Source organism: Pseudophryne corroboree, chromosome 3, assembly GCF_028390025.1.
Source record: "Pseudophryne corroboree isolate aPseCor3 chromosome 3, aPseCor3.hap2, whole genome shotgun sequence".
Lineage (NCBI taxonomy): Eukaryota > Metazoa > Chordata > Amphibia > Anura > Myobatrachidae > Pseudophryne > Pseudophryne corroboree.
Window position 1 is genome coordinate 523154286 of NC_086446.1, and position 12341 is coordinate 523166626.

A 12341-nucleotide genomic window follows, 5' to 3' on the forward strand; every position below is an offset into this window, starting at 1 on the left:
ACATCACTGTCAGCCTGATTGAATGATTTCAAAACTTTAATTAGCAAATGAGGCTGTTTGCCTCTGAATGAGAGTTTGCACATGTCACGTCATCCCTTCAAAACACAAAATCTGACATATAAACTTAATCAGCCATCAAGACAATGAAGAATCAATGCACTAAAAGTAGCTAGCAGTGACAATACCATGGAAGGCCATGTTACACAGTGTCTACTTAGGTCTAGCACTTGATGTCATGGAGACTCAAGACAGCCTTGACAGTCGCCAACACATTTTATCTCTGTGTAGAACGGTCAGATTTAGAGACCGTAGCAATAGGGCAATGCCATAAAAATATGGACATAGGGCCTAAAATATAAAAGCAATGAAAATATGTGTTTGGTTAAATTATCACATAACCGTCCAGATGTAATGGCATCCGAGAACCCTGCCGATCTCGGGCATTTTTTTTAAAAGGGGCAATCACTTACAAGACAAAACTATGCCTTGTAAGGGATTGCCCCTTTAAAAAAAAAAGAAAAAGTCCAAAATCGTCCAGCATCCCACACCTCCGGCGATCTCAGACGCCATTACATCCCGCCCCATTATATCTCAATATCAGGGTTAATGTAATGGAAATATGGCAATTTAACATCCATAAATAATTCCCAATCCAGTATATGGTTAAATTAAAACATACAACTAAAGTTTGATTATTTATATTTGTGATATTACCTAAAAATTCAGTTTTATATTAAAACGTTTTACCATGCTCATTACCCACTTGGTGAATTTATTCAAAAACGTGCCCAGATTACACAGTTAATTATGGCTTCTGAATTTATACATTTTTTGTGAAGACACATAGTAACATGTCTCATCAGTGGAGATTCCTTTACTGACTTTGAAAGTGGGCTGATTTATCAAGGATAACTAACACAAGATAGCACTTTAGTTATTTTGATAGTTCTTTATATGGGGTTTATTTTGGGCTGTTTGGTTATGATGATTTGTTCACATTAGTGGTGGCATTTATATAATGAATAGAATTTATCAATGTAACAAGGTGATTCCGTTACCAGTGGAATTGTCCAATAGTCTTAGCATCAAACAATTACTGTAGGTGACATTTTTTTTATTTAACTCATATATAATGGCAGCCAATTTACACAGCTCAAGCCTACTGTAAATGCCCATCTTCTTATGTTCACTAGGGCCACTTATGCACATATGAAGTACACACGTGTCTGATTCTGCAACAGTCTAATATGGCACTGCAAATTTAACCTGCACAAAATCCACTAGCTTAAAGGTGCAAAGTGTTGCTATCGGTGATCCTGCAGATTACCAGTCTTTATTAGGGCTACTACCTAATTACTGTAATTTGTCGCTTGGTTCACTTTCCCATTGCTATTATTATTACAAGACAACTAGGGAAGTTCAGACTCAACTAGGCTAAGGCTCAGTGATATGTAATTTTGACAAATTTTAATTACATTGCTCCTTTTTAATAACTTCAACTTCTGGACTTGCTAGTACATACGACACAGACGCCCGCCGAAACAGCACTGTACTTGTGGGTAAGCATTGTCGCGATCTGGCGGGGAGTTATTGGAGTGACTTTCTCTAACGTCCTAAGTGGATGCTGGGGACTCCGTAAGGACCATGGGGAATAGCGGCTCCGCAGGAGACAGGGCACAAAAGTAAAAGCTTTAGGATCAGGTGGTGTGCACTGGCTCCTCCCCCTATGACCCTCCTCCAAGCCTCAGTTAGGTTTTTGTGCCCGGCCGAGAAGGGTGCAATCTAGGTGGCTCTCCTAAAGAGCTGCTTAGAGTAAAAGTTTTGTTAGGTTTTTTATTTTCAGTGAGTCCTGCTGGCAACAGGCTCACTGCAACGTGGGACTTAGGGGAGAAGAAGTGAACTCACCTGCGTGCAGGATGGATTGGCTTCTTAGGCTACTGGACACTAGCTCCAGAGGGACGATCACAGGTACAGCCTGGATGGGTCACCGGAGCCGCGCCGCCGACCCCCTTGCAGATGCTGAAGAGAGAAGAGGTCCAGAAATCGGCGGCTGAAGACTTCCCAGTCTTCTTAAGGTAGCGCACAGCACGGCAGCTGTGCGCCATTGCTCTCAGCACACTTCACACCAACGGTCACTGAGGGTGCAGGGCGCTGGGGGGGGCGCCCTGGGCAGCAATGAAAGTACCTATGCTGGCTAAAAATACATCACATATAGCCCCTGAGGCTATATGGATGTATTTAACCCCTGCCAGGTTGTCAGAAAAACCGGGAGAAGAGCCCGCCGGAAAGTGGGTGGGGCCTATTCTCCTCAGCACACAGCGCCATTTTCCTACACAGCTCCGCTGCTAGGAAGGCTCCCAGGCTCTCCCCTGCACTGCACTACAGAAACAGGGTTAAAACAGAGAGGGGGGGCATTTTGTGTGGCGATATTATAATATATTAAGATGCTATAAGGGAAAACACTTATTATAAGGTTGTCCCTGTATAATTATAGCGTTTTGGTGTGTGCTGGCAAACTCTCCCTCTGTCTCCCCAAAGGGCTAGTGGGGTCCTGTCCTTTATCAGAGCATTCCCTGTGTGTGTGCTGTGTGTCGGTACGTGTGTGTCGACATGTATGAGGACGATGTTGGTGTGGAGGCGGAGAAATTGCCTGTAATGGTGATGTCACCCCCTAGGGAGTCGACACCGGAATGGATGGCTTATTTATGGAATTACGTGATAATGTCAACACGCTGCAAGGTCGGTTGACGACATGAGACGGCCGGCAAACCAATTAATACCTGTCCAGGCGTCTCAAACACCGTCAGGGGCTTTAAAACAGCCATTACCTCAGTCGGTCGACACAGACACAGACACGGACACTGACTCCAGTGTCGACGGTGAAGAAACAGACGTATTTTCCAGTAGGGCCACACGTTACATGATAAGGGCAATGAAGGAGGTGTTACATATTTCTGATACTACAAGTACCACAAAAAAGGGTATTATGTGGGGTGTGAAAAAACTACCTGTAGTTTTTCCTGAATCAGATGAATTAAAAATTGCTAATATCTAAGAAATTATTGGCGTTATACCCTTTCCCGCCAGAAGTTAGGGCGCGTTGGGAAACACCCCCTAGGGTGGATAAGGCATTCACACGCTTATCAAAACAAGTGGCGTTACCGTCTCCAGATACGGCCGCCCTCAAGGAACCAGCTGATAGGAGGCTGGAAAATATCCTAAAAAGTATATACACACATACTGGTGTTATACTGCGACCAGCGATCGCCTCAGCCTGGATGGGCAGTGCTGGGGTGGCTTGGTCGGTTTCCCTGACTGAAAATATTGATACCCTTGACAGGGACAGTATTTTATTGACTATAGAGCATTTAAAGGATGCATTTCTATATATGCGAGATGCACAGAGGGATATTTGCACTCTGGCATCAAGAGTAAGTGCGATGTCCATTTCTGCCAGAAGATGTTTATGGACACGACAGTGGTCAGGTGATGCGGATTCCAAACGGCACATGGAAGTATTGCCGTATAAAGGGGAGGAGTTATTTGGGGTAGGTCTATCGGACCTGGTGGCCACGGCAACAGCTGGAAAATCCACCTTTTTACCCCAAGTCACCTCTCAGCAGAAAAAGACACCGTCTTTTCAGCCTCAGTCCTTTCGTCCCCATAAGGGCAAGCGGGCAAAAGGCCAGTCATATCTGCCCAGGGGTAGAGGAAAGAAAAAAAAAGACTGCAGCAGGCAGCCCCTTCCCAGGAACAGAAGCCCTCCACCGCTTCTGCCAAGTCCTCAGCATGACGCTGGGGCCTTACAAGCGGACTCAGGTGCGGTGGGGGGTCGTCTCAAGAGTTTCAGCGCGCAGTGGGCTCACTCGCAAGTGGACTCCTGGATCCTACAGGTAGTATCTCAGGGGTACAGATTGGAATTCGAGACGTCGCCTCCTCGCAGGTTCCTGAAGTCTGCTTTACCAACGTCTCCCTCCGACAGGGAGGCAGTATTGGAAGCAATTCACCAGCAGGTGATAATCAAAGTACCCCTCCTACAACAAGGAAAGGGGTATTATTCCACACTATTTGTGGTACCGAAGCCAGACGGCTCGGTGAGACCTATTCTAAATCTGAAATCTTTGAACACTTACATACAAAGGTTCAAATCAAGATGGAGTCACTCAGAGCAGTGATAGCGAACCTGGAAGAGGGGACTATATGGTGTCCTTGGACATCAAGGATGCTTACCTCCATGTCCCAATTTGCCCTTCTCACCAAGGGTACCTCAGGTTCGTGGTACTGAACTGTCACTATCAGTTCAGACGCTGCCGTTTGGATTGTCCACGGCACCCCGGGTCTTTACCAAGGTAAGGGCCGAAATGATGATTCTTCTTCGAAGAAAAGACGTCTTAATTATCCCTTACTTGGGCGATCGCTTGATAAGGGCAAAGTCCAGGGAACAGTTGGAGGTCGGAGTAGCACTATCTCGGGTACTGCTACAACAGCACGGGTGGATTCTAAATATTCCAAAATCGCAGCTGATCCCGACGACACGTCTGCTGTTCCTAGGGATGATTCTGGACACAGTCCAGAAAAAGGTGTTTCTCCCGGAGGAGAAAGCCAGGGAGTTATCCGAGCTAGTCAGGAACCTCCTAAAACCAGGAAAAGTGTCAGTGCATCATTGCACAAGGGTCCTGGGAAAAATGGTGGCTTCTTACGAAGCGATTCCATTCGGCAGATTTCACGCAAGAACTTTTCAGTGGGATCTGCTGGAAAAATGGTCCGGATCGCATCTTCAGATGCATCAGCGGATAACCCTGTCTCCAAGGACAAGGGTGTCTCTTCTGTGGTGGCTGCAGAGTGCTCATCTACTAGAGGGCCGCAGATTCGGCATTCAGGACTGGGTCCTGGTGACCACGGATGCCAGCCTGAGAGGCTGGGGAGCAGTCACACAGGGAAAAAATTTCCAGGGAGTGTGGTCAAGTCTGGAGACTTCTCTCCACATAAATATACTGGAGCTAAGGGCAATTTACAATGCTCTAAGCTTAGCAAGACCTCTGCTTCAAGGTCAGCCGGTATTGATCCAGTCGGACAACATCACGGCAGTCGCCCACGTAAACAGACAGGGCGGCACAAGAAGCAGGAGGGCAATGGCAGAAACTGCAAGGATTCTTCGCTGGGCGGAAAATCATGTGATAGCAGTGTTCATTCCGGGAGTGGACAACTGGGAAGCAGACTTCCTCAGCAGGCACGACCTCCACCCGGGAGAGTGGGGACTTCATCTGGAAGTCTTCCACATGATTGTGAACCGTTGGGAAAGACCAAAGGTGGACATGATGGCGTCCCGCCTGAACAAAAAACTGGACAGGTATTGCGCCAGGTCAAGAGACCCTCAGGCAATAGCTGTGGACGTTCTGGTAACACCGTGGGTGTACCAGTCGGTGTATGTGTTCCCTCCTCTGCTTCTCATACCCAAGGTACTGAGAATTATAAGACATAGAGGAGTAAGAACTATACTCGTGGCTCCGGATTGGCCAAGAAGGACTTGGTACCCGGAACTTCAAGAGATGCTCACAGAGGACCCATGGCCTCTGCCGCTAAGAAGGGACTTGCTTCAGCAAGTACCATGTCTGTTCCAAGACTTACCGCGGCTGCGTTTGACGGCATGGCGGTTGAACGCCGGATCCTAAGGGAAAAAGGCATTCCGGAAGAGGTCATCCCTACCCTGGTCAAAGCCAGGAAGGAGGTGACCGCACAACATTATCACCACAGGTGGCGAAAATATGTTGCGTGGTGTGAGGCCAGGAAGGCCCCCACGAAGAAATTTCAACTCGGTCGATTCCTGCATTTCCTGCAAACAGGAGTGTCTATGGGCCTAAAATTGGGGTCCATTAAGGTTCAAATTTCGGCCCTGTCGTTTTTCTTCCAGAAAGAATTGGCTTCAGTTCCTGAAGTCCAGACGTTTGTCAAGGGAGTACTGCATATACAACCCCCTTTTGTGCCTCCAGTGGCACCATGGGATCTCAACGTAGTTCTGGGATTCCTCAAATCACATTGGTTTGAACCGCTCAAATCTGTGGATTTGAAATATCTCACATGGAAAGTGACCATGCGGTTGGCCCTGGCCTCGGCCAGGCGAGTGTCAGAATTGGCGGCTTTGTCTCACAAAAGCCCATTTCTCTTTTTCCATTCGGACAGGGCAGAACTGCGGACTCGTCCCCAGTTTTTCCCTAAGGTGGTGTCAGCGTTTCACCTGAACCAGCCTATTGTGGTACCTGCGGCTAATAGGGACTTGGAGGACTCCAAGTTGCTAGATGTTGTCAGGGCCCTGAAAATATATGTTTCCAGGACGGCTGGAGTCAGGAAAACTGACTCGCTGTTTATCCTGTATGCACCCAACAAACTGGGTGCTCCTGCTTCTAAGCAGACGATTGCTCGTTGGATTTGTAGTACAATTCAGCTTGCACATTCTGTGGCAGGCCTGCCACAGCCAAAATCTGTAAATGCCCATTCCACAAGGAAGGTGGGCTCATCTTGGGCGACTGCCCAAGGGGTCTCGGCTTTACAACTTTGCCGAGCTGCTACTTGGTCAGGGGCAAACACGTTTGCAAAATTCTACAAATTTGATACCCTGGCTGAGGAGGACCTGGAGTTCTCTCATTCGGTGTTGCAGAGTCATCCGCACTCTCCCGCCCGTTTGGGAGCTTTGGTATAATCCCCATGGTCCTTACGGAGTCCCCAGCATCCACTTAGGACGTTAGAGAAAATAAGAATTTACTTACCGATAATTCTATTTCTCGTAGTCCGTAGTGGATGCTGGGCGCCCATCCCAAGTGCGGATTGTCTGCAATACTTGTACATAGTTATTGTTACAAAAATCGGGTTATTATTGTTGTGAGCCATCTTTTCAGAGGCTCCGCTGTTATCATGCTGTTAACTGGGTTCAGATCACAGGTTGTACAGTGTGATTGGTGTGGCTGGTATGAGTCTTACCCGGGATTCAAGATCCTTCCTTATTGTGTACGCTCGTCCGGGCACAGTATCCTAACTGAGGCTTGGAGGAGGGTCATAGGGGGAGGAGCCAGTGCACACCACCTGATCCTAAAGCTTTTACTTTTGTGCCCTGTCTCCTGCGGAGCCGCTATTCCCCATGGTCCTTACGGAGTCCCCAGCATCCACTACGGACTACGAGAAATAGAATTATCGGTAAGTAAATTCTTATTTTTTCGAAGGTACGTATAAGACGCTTTTTAGAACGATCGCTCAAAAAAATAGTAAGACTATAAAAATAAAATAAAAAAGCTTATGGCTGCTAAAAAAAACAGCAGCCCTCTTGACCATGGTTCGGCTCCTGCCGCACCAAACAAAAAACTGATTTGCCTGAGCCAGAAGGCGGGGATATATGGACAGGCCCGTTGCATGCTGGGAGGCCGAAAGCTTTGACCGATTGGTGCAAATCCACTGTCGCGTCACCATATCCCAATGTTAATCTGTGGATAACCTGTGGACCCTGCTGGAGAAACTCAAACCATAACTGCTGTCATAGAGTGGGTGGTGATATAAGGAGGGGTATCCAATTAGCGGCGAAAAATGATCAGGTTTAAGGGGCTACTTAGAAAGCCCTGGACGAAGCCATTAGCCACGAAAAAATATTGTGGCTAATTCGATACCAGCAAAAGAGGCTACTTAATGGTTAGGGAGAGTGGATTGTAGTTGTGCATAAGTCTTTCTTGTCCATGTGCTGCTTCCATCTCATTTTATAAAATCCAGACTGTTCATGCTCTGAAAAGCCTCTTGCAGTCCCTGCTAGCCCAGCCACTGAACTCCCCTTTAGCTTATTTGCAAATTATGCTCAAAAAGCCTCTTATTTGTTTCTGTAATTTTCCAAACTAGATGATGAAAATAAAACTATTCATCTACAGATCATCCAATTTATTTTTAGAATAGAGAACTGGTTCTCAAAGTCAGTACTCAGGACTCCAAACAATTCACGGTTTCCGGGTCACTCAGCAGGTGCACAGGTGTAGTCATTACTTATTGCTCATTGATCCACATGTGGCGCTAATTATTTCATTTGAGATTCTGTGAGGAGACCTGGAAAATACAAACTGCTTGGGGTCCTGAGGACCGAGTTTGAGAACCTATGGAATAGAGAAACAATCAAAATATAATTATAATTAAAAGCATATGGCACCAATAAAGCAGAACAAATGTATAAACCTCTGCTTACATCGCAATGAGTACATTGGATGAGATTCAGATTAATTTGTAACCAACAAAAGGAATAACTTACTTGGTGAGACCACATTTGGGGTTCAGCAATGGGCAATCCTTATTCTTAAAATAAAAGCCAGCTAAAAGCTGAATTCCTGCAATATAGGTTTTTTTTTTTTTTTTACAGTATTCCACATACATACATACATATATATATATATATATATATATATATATGTGTTATTACATTTTGGCACAGTGCGTGTGTAGAATGACTAGATCTCATCCAATTTGGCCACTCTCAAGTGCAATTAAACTGTACAATTATGTTGACGCTCAGCTCCCAGGTCCAGTAATCAAAATGTTTGTGGCCAGCTAATGGCGGGCATTTATAAGCTCACATTTGCAACAATTTTGTGCATTTAGACGAACACCCTATATTCCAGAGTAAGTGATGGATTTGTACATGAAATGCCATGCATAATTATGTACTATTATGCAATAATTCTACAAATATATAGGTGCTGGACATCCCTACAGGAAAATGAGAGTGTAAATCCACATAGGGGTTATTCATTTAGGTGTGGTAAATTTTTGTGCGGAAATTATAATTTTTTGCTATTGTTTTCTGATGTTCATTATCAGCAATTCAATTCCCCCCACTCCACACCCAATTGTTTTGTGTGAAAAAGGAGAGTTATGGTAGACTTACCATTGTTAACTCTCTTTATTCGAGGTACATTAGTTTCACAGGAAAACACTGGGGTGTAGAGTGGATCTTGATCCAGAGGCACCAACAGGCTAAAACTTTAGGCTGTTCCAGGATGCATTGGGGACTCTCCTATAAACCCCACCTCCAGGCACTGAGAGCTCAGTTTTGTTAACCAGTCTAATGCAGGAGCAGGCAAGAGGGAAGGCAGAAGTTAATCACCTAGAACCACATTCTCATGACAGGAGAAGGTATCAGCGGCTAATGCCATAAAAACCCATAGAAGCAAGGTGCGTCAGGGTGGGCGCCCTGTGGAACCAATGTACCTCGTAGAAAGAGAGTTAACAATGGTAAGTCTACCATAACTCTCCTTTTCTGCAGCAGGATACATTGGTTTCCACAGGAAAACATTGGGGATGTCCTAAAGCAGTTCCTCAAGGGAGGGGACGCGCCTTAGCAGGTATGAGAACCCGGCGTCCAAAGGAAGCATAATGGGAGGCGGAAATCTCAAAGGCATAAAACCTAATAAACGTGTTCACCGAGGACCACGTAGCCGCCTTGCACATTGTTCTGGGGACGTGCCATGGCGGGCCGCCCAAGAAGGTCCAACAGACCGAGTAGAATGGGCTTTAACAACAGCATTAACTGGGAGACCAGCCTGCGCATAAGTTTGTGCATCACCATTCTAATCCATTTGGCCAAGGTTGGCTTATTCGCAGGCCAGCCACGTTTGTGGAAACCGAAAAGTACAAAAAAAGAATTTGACCTCCTGACAGATGCAGTCCTCTCTACATAAACACAGAGAGCCCTTACCACATCCAAAGAACGCTCTTTGGAAGACAAGTCTGAAGAGATAAAGGCCGGAACCACAATCTCTTGGTTAAGGTGAAAAGATGACACCACCGTAGGCAAATAAACCAGTCGAGTTCTTACAAATGCCCGGTCACGGTAAAAAATCAAATAGGGTGGACGACAGGACAAAGCGCCTAAATTCAACAGCCGTCTTGCACAGGCAATAGCTAGCAAAAACAGGACCTTGTTCGTGAGCCATTTAAGGTCCGCCAACTCAAGAGGTTCAATGGAGACTCTTGCAGGGCTTTTAATACAACAGTCAAATCCCATGGAGCCACAGTATGGACATAGGGAGGCTGAATCCTAAGTACGCCCTCAGAGAAAGTATGATCGTCAGGTATAGATGCAATTTTTCTCTGAAACTATATCGACAAGGCAGATATATGAACCTTGAGGGAGGCCAGACAGAGACCTAAGTCAAGGCCTTGTTGCAGAAAAGCCAGAATTCTGGAAGTTGTGAACGTAGAGACATCATAATTCTTATCAGCGCACCATGTGAAGTAAGAATTTCAAACCCTGTAATAAATCCGAGCAGAGGCCGGTTTGCGGCCTTCCAACATAGTTTGGATAACCACCTCGGCAAATCCTTTGGTCCTCACGAGTGATGCTTCAAGAGCCTCACAGTCAAAGCCAGTCTGGCCAAGTCTGGGTAAAAACAAGGGCCTTGTACGAGAAGGTCCCAGCGCTGAGGAAGTAGAAGGGGATTCTCTGTCGACATACCCTGCAGGTCTGAGAACCAATGCCTTCGAGGCCACGCTGGAGCGACTAGAAGTAGTATTCCTCCTTCTTGTTTGAACTTCCGTAGTACCCTGGGCAGGAGTGACACTGGAGGGAACATGTAGGGCAGCCGAAAGTTCCATGGAACTGCCCATGCGTCCATGAACGCTGCTTCAGGAACCCTGGTCCTTGATCTGAACCTTGTGATTGTGTCGACACCATGAGGTCTATGTCAGGTAGACACCACACTCCACTCTCCAGCGTGGACGTCCTGGCGACTAATAAAGTCCGTTTCCCAGTTCAGGACACCCGGAATGAACACGGACGATATGGCTGGCAGATGGCGTTCCACCCAACAAAGGATTTTTGACACTTACATCACTGCTATGCGGCCTCGGGTGCCGCCCTGATGGTTTATGTATGCCACTGTAGTGGCGTTGTCTGATCGTACTTGAACAGGCTTGTTCTGTACTAAAGGTAGGGCGAGATATAGTGCATTGAACACTGCCCTCAGCTCAAGAATCTTTATTGGAAGGAGTGATTCCTCCTTGATCCAACAACCTTGAACAGAGAGTTGCTCCAACACCGCTCACCATCCCCTCCGACAGGCGTCCGTTGTCTGCAGAACCCAGTCGAGGACCCAGAAGGAATGGCCCTTGCTCTTGCTGGTCCTGGATTCACCAGGTCAGTGACATGCGAACCTCCGGAGTCAAAGAGATCATGTGAAATCTGATCCAATGAGGCAGGCTGACCCACTTGGACAGGATTAACCTGTGCAGTGGGCGGGAATGAAATTGAACATACTCTACCATGTCGAAGGCCGATACCATCAGGCCAAGTACTAGCATCGCAGAGTGTATAGACACTCTAGGACAACTGAATGAACATCTTATCCTGTCCTGAATCTTCAGAACTTTTTATGGAGACAGAACCAGTCTTCTGACTGTGTGTGTCCAGGAGTGCCCCCCAGGTGCCCCATGCTCTGAGCTGGGACCAGCAAGGACTTCTTTCAAATAATAAGCCACCCGTGGGCTTGCAGGAAGGTTACCTTCAGTTGCAGATGATGAGGACTTCGTAGGAATTTGCCAGAATCATCAGGTCGTCTAGATACGGCAGGATGCTGACTCCCTGGCGACGGAGATGCGCCGTCATAACAGCCATGACTTTGTGAAGATCCGAGGATCCGTAGCCAGTCCAAATGGCAGAGCCTGGAATTGGAATGGAGATTGCCATTAGCAAACCGCAGAAACAGCTGATGGGATATGGCAAAAGGTATATGCAAGTATGCATCCTGCATATCCAGGGATACTATATAGTCTCCGGGTTCTCTAGCCAGTACAATGGAGCTCAGTGTTTCCATATAAAACCTGAACACTCTCACAAACTTGTTCAAAGATTTGAGATTTAGCATAGGCCGGAAAGACCCATTGGGTTTCGGGACTAGAAACAGGGTCGAGTAGTAACCTCTGCCTGTGTGCCCAAGCCGGAGCGTCTCCGCCGCAAGTACTCGGGAACAGAGCTGCGGGAGTATGCAACGCCTCTTGGGAGGTGATGGAGCTGCAGCGCTGAAGTGTCACCCTGACATAAAGCGCTGGCAGCCCAGTTGAAGAAATCTTCTTACAAAAGCTTTTTCAGGGCTGCCCAGTGCAGCCCTCCTGTTAGGTGACCTGCTGCTGCAGGCATCTACTTAAAACTGAGCTCTCAGTGCCTGGAGGTGGGGTTTATAGGGGAGGCCCCAATGCATCCTGGGACAGCCTAAAGCTTTAGCCTCTTGGTGCCTCTGGATCAAGATCCACTCTACACCCCAATGTTTTCCTGTGGAAAGCGATGTATCCTGCTGCAGAAAAAATACCAATTTTCACGCGAA